The 5627-nt window shown below is 38.8% G+C and overlaps 1 pseudogene; it reads right to left on the reverse strand.

The window, feature by feature from the left end:
* Nucleotides 1-4166: 4166 nt before the first annotated feature.
* On the reverse strand, nucleotides 4167-5378 carry LOC149016779 (senescence-specific cysteine protease SAG39 pseudogene; annotated as a pseudogene).
* Between the last annotated feature and the right edge of the window lie 249 nt (nucleotides 5379-5627).

Here is a 5627-nt window from a genome sequence, read left to right on the forward strand (position 1 = left end):
GTGGATCACGCGCATGCAACTAGCTGGACCGAGTTGGGCGTGGTTGCGGTAGTGGTCCGTAGACCCTAGTCTAACCAAGCCATGGGGCACTATAATATTAAATAACTAATATTAAGTGTCTATGATGGGTTTGGGTTTTGCAGTAGGGAGGTGATTGATCATACAATCACAATTGTCACACCCCACCCAGCCGGATCCGGTCATTACCCGAATGCCCGTGGGGGTGATACACCGCAAGATCTAGGTTCAGTGACAAATCCATACAAAACATGATATAGCATAATTAAATGGACAAGAATAAATCAAGTTTATCATACTAAGTTATCAAAACCGAAATAATGGTTACAATCATCCATTACTTCAAAATAAAAATATAACATTAGAGTTTTGAAAAGAAAAGAGAGTAATTTTCAACGCAGCGGAAAACTAAACTAGACTAGTTCTCTAATGGAATCTCACCCAAAAGAATAGTCTTGATACTGGCATGAAGCTCCATGTGCGTCCACTTCTTCTTCGGTCACTCCTTCAAGAAGATATAATAGCAACGAATCCTCCATTTGGAAGAGGTTCTCATAACTTGCAGTATAATCTAACAGAAAAAGACATATAAAAGGAATGAGTTCAACAGAACTCAGTGAGGTCAACTCAACATCATATCACACATTCATTCTCAAGATTCCACACCACACATATAACATGAATACCAATAATGTAATTAATGACAATGATATGATATATGAATGATTATACTCCTAACTCTATCATGAAGTCTCTATGGTAGACACGCATTAAGTCACACACCAGTCTTCTTTGGGTGGTCTCATCACTCTTCCCTCACGGCACTCAAGCACATCTGTTGGGTTCTCCGTGGTTGTTGTGTGAAGTCCTGTCAAGCCATGGTCGGGGATTAGGTCACCATTCTCTCACATCACCATTGGTATAAGATTTGGCGCGTGTCAAGGATAATCTTAGGCCCAATGCAAAGTCATATGGTTTCGTACTACATATGGTCCGGATATTTCCCCTCACGCCTAGTGCTCTATTGGTTCAATACCTTCCCACTTATGAATGGAATCCTCAATGGAGGCATCTGTTGGACCCCATTCATTAACCCAGTGGTCATCCACATATAATGGACAGGATGATCTCCATGTCCTCTCACGGGTCATTTCACCGGTCTTGAGCGTCCATGAGCCCTTATCTATTATATGCAACCCTACCTCTTTATGATGATAGTGGACCTGCTTGACATACAGGGCCCAGCCACTAACATCACGGGTTAACCGGCTTCAATACCCCTGCCAAAAGGGTAGTAGTACTCATGAGGTCACCTAACCAAACACTTCTAGACATGCCTTAAATATGTAAATTAGTAATCGGGAAAGAGCCAAGGATACCATAGGAATGCGTCCCATACCGCCTCCTCTGGTATTCTATGGCAGAAATGCCAAAAAAGCATTCCCCATTCCCAACCACAATATAAGCAATTATATAATATCACTAAGGCAATAGGTAAACCCACAACCCTAGTAGAAAATACAAGGTAGAAGAAATAATAATATTTCTCCTCTCATACAATCACATTCCATTTCATAACAACAATAATAGATTTCAAAACAAGGAGCAACATCAGAAATAATAATAAACATAAATTATAGCAATTCATATTTAACAAAAGACATAAAATAACCAACAAGATAATACTAAAGCAATACAAGATATCAATAATGAAAAGTAACTAACATCATTACACATGTAATATAAAGTTAAGTATATTCCTCACCTTTTACTTTGTTCTTCCTCCAAATCCAAGAATCCACTCCCACAAATTAGTGATTAAAGATATATTAACCTATTTATGCAAAAGAAATAATTATTACAAATTAGAGCCAATTTGGGTTTCAAAAGATATCCTACAATCTTCCCACGAAAACCCAAATCTGAAAAACTAGGTTAAAAAGGGTAGTTCTCAACCTCACTAGTGAATGGTCACTAATTTGCCACCAATTCAAAGTCTAAACGAAATGAAATTTTGGGAAAACCTAATTGACAACAAAATGATCCTACAGGGTACCTTCAATTTTATTAAATTTGACCAAAATCAAAATGCCCCAAATTGGCTCTCATAAATCACCCGTGGGTAACCTAGAGAGTCAAATTCTAAAATCTTTTGCAAGGGAATAAACCATTACTCCCAAACTCAAGGGGAACCTTAATATAAGAAAAGAGGATCATCCAATATACCAAACATGCATTCCTTTAAGATCTCTCAAAAGGAAAGAAGAGAAATTGCTCCCAAAACCATGTATAAGAGAAGGATTAAAGAAAACTAACCTTTCATAAAATTCCCGCAATGATTCGAGTTGCAGAACACCTTTGATTGGATGAGAAATACTCTTCTCCTTCCTTTCTCCTCTTCCCAAAGCCTCCGCCTCTTTCTAGCCTCCAAAAATGTGTTTACGGATGAGATAAAACATAAATAGGGTTTAAAAAAATCCAAACTTCCAATTTTTCCCCTAAATAGAAAATGGGGGTTGGGGTTGGTTCACCCAAACGGCCCAAACTTCTAGTCCATGTTTGGACCCCAAAACAAACTCCGATTTTGATGATTTTTGGCTCGTTGGAAAGGTTTTTCGACGATCTTTGATTTGATATATTATTTGCGTCAATCGGATTCTCCATCACTGATCTACAGATATTCCAAAATTACCCTTTTTACACTATCGAGACTAATCTTCTCTCTTCACTTAAACTCTAGGGGAGTTTTTGAGTCATTATAAGGGTCATCTACCAACATTTGTTCAATTTCCAAACCTTTGGGCTCGAATTGAATGGTCCACGATTGTCACCGAATCAAGGCCCAGGTTCTCGGTCTTAAAACCATGGGTTAAAGGGGTAGAAATCTGGGGGATTTCACAACAACTCTCTGCAGGTGACCTTACGTACAAATGTAGCTCTTTGAAGGTGTCCATACGAGCCTATAAATAGAGGTTAAGCTCTGAACAAAGAATTACTCTGTTTTTGGTGAAAAACAGAAATTCAAAAATCTAGTGTTAGAAAAATTTCCATTTTTTGTTTTCTTCATTCTGTGCTGTGTATTACCTTCGAATCTCCTTCGCTAGTAGACTCTGTTGGAGTGCTGCCTTCAGATCTAGGAGTTGTTGTATCTTGGAGGTGAGAATGTCAAGGTCAAACCCAACAACATAAAGGGGGGCGTTCAAATACCTTAAGGAAAAGTATTGTTCGTACACCTCAACTCACCTTGTTCGAGTTCGTGCTGATTTTCCTTCGGTTCTTCTACTACATTCGGGTAAGTGATTCTGACATAAAGAATACTTTATATATTTGTTTCTCCTTGATTCTGTTATTGGTCTGTCTATACTGTGCCTCTGGTCTTCTGGTTCTAACACCGGGTAATTGAACAAATCATTCAAATAAACAAGATAAACTAAGGATCTTGTGCAAATAAGTTGAAAACAATCACAAAGCAAATAACAATAAACCACCACAAGAATGAAAGAAAAATGTAAACAACACACAAGAATTTTACATGGTTCACTAACCCGAAATATTTGAGATTAGCTACATATACGGGGAGGGAATTCATTTAATCTTCAAAATAGTACAAGATTTGAGAATACTACAATATTACCTCGACCAGTCACACCACCTCTCAAACCTCCCTGAAAATAATCTTTCATCTTCAAGCTCTTGAAGAAAACCCTTCAATCCAAGCTCAAGCTTCAATATAGTTGCAATGGAGGAAAATACAAGAGAGAAGAAACCTTTTCTTGCAAAACCACAAGAAGAAGAAGATCTCCAAAGTTCAATCCCGATTTTTCTCAGAACCCACTTTAGAACTCATTAGAAACTCTCTTTTTTCTCACCCCATTTACCTCTCTCATGGCCCTCTTAATGATACAAAACACTTAACCCATATTTAACACTAAGTGGGACCCACCAAGTTCAAATTTTAACTCAAAAGATAAAGTGATTTTATCACAAACCCAACAGTATAATTTGTTAATATGTCCATACAGAGGTGTTTTCTTACACAAGCACCACTGCCAGGGGTCAATATGCACGCATTTTTATTTTTAGAATCCAATATAGTGCCGAATATAACATAAAACACTGAGTTCCTTACTCATCTCTTAGATGTTAACTCAAGACATGGTAGGGAAAGATGCATACATTGCAAGTCCACAGACACCTTTTGGAGTAACATCTCTTTGAATTTTTATGTACCCATTCTCACCCCAATCAGTTCCCCAAGAATTCTTCGCCAACCAGTACTTCATTCCTCGTGCAGTCTTACCATAACCAATCAGTGTAAGTGCATGACTTATCTTGGTGCCACAATTATTCGCAGTGAATATCCCACCCTTGTAGAACCGAAAAGCATATCCAGTTCCATCCACAGCAACAGAGACAGGTTGTCTTGCCACTGCTTTGAGTAGTTCCCTCTCATTGTTAGGAGGGACTGGATGGTATCCCGAGATTTTTACTCCATGCATAGGAACATTCTTCTGTTTACGGTGGCAAGTACCCTGGATTCCCCGATATGGATAGCCATATTTAGTGGCAAGGCCATGGTTTGCTGCAGCGTATTCGAAAGCAGCCTCCATATTACCACCTCGGCAGCCCAACATGTTGGGTACTCTGTCGCAGTCTATTAGTTCTTGCTCGGAAAAAGAGACTAGTTTACCAGTCTTTATTTTGTTGATCCCTTCGATGGCTGCAACTGCTGAGAATGCCCAACAAGCACCTTGTTTTGATAATATCAAATTTATTAGAGTGAAAACAAAACAAATTAATAATACCAGACGAACAGAACAGGCAAAGCTCGATACAAATGATATTTCCTTACATTCTCCAAATGAAAAATATAAGTTGTGAATTGACAAACTTAGATACTCACCGCAGGGGCCTTGTCTTCTGATATTGGTCACAGCTCCTCGGTATCTCCAATCCCTTCTAGCAGGTAGAGCTGCTAGATTCACATTCTGATACTTAAAAACTGTCTGATTGGAAGATGAATTTTCTCTTGTAGATTTCATCATGAAACCAGTCGACCAACCTGCCTTGAACTCTTCATCGGTTAAATCTGCAAAACGATTGACACTTAGGTTGAATGGCTTATTCCCAGCTTCATTGAAAGAGTTTATACGTTCCACGTTGTCCTTGAAAACCAAGAACCGTTTCTCCTTCTCAGTGGCCTCATACACAATCCCATATTCAGCCATCCATTGCTCATACATTTGCACCATAGCCATTTCATCAAGAGCTCTGGCTTCTACTTGAGAAACCGAAACCCCTAAAGCAAGGCATATGGCTACACACAAGCAGCTGAAGCGGCACCGAAGCGTCAAAGCCATTGTTTGTCAAACACTAAAAAGTCTTACTTCATTTAAGTGGTTTTGTCTAGTTTATATAGACCTTGCTTCCTCAACAGAAACACTAGGAAGTAATGAGGTTCCCTTTTTTTGGAAACTTATGGTTTAGAAAGTTGCTCCTAGCGTTTCTTTCTCAAATCCAAATCCTCTCTGTCCCGCATTGCCTTCCATACCTCTAAGTGGGTTCACATCCTCTACAATTCTCAATAATTCATATTGAAGTTTGTGACA

The sequence above is a fragment of the Hakea prostrata genome, chromosome 5 (assembly GCF_041222555.1).
Source record: "Hakea prostrata isolate BN-2017 chromosome 5, UWA_Hpros_2, whole genome shotgun sequence".
NCBI classification, from domain to species: Eukaryota; Viridiplantae; Streptophyta; class Magnoliopsida; order Proteales; family Proteaceae; genus Hakea; species Hakea prostrata.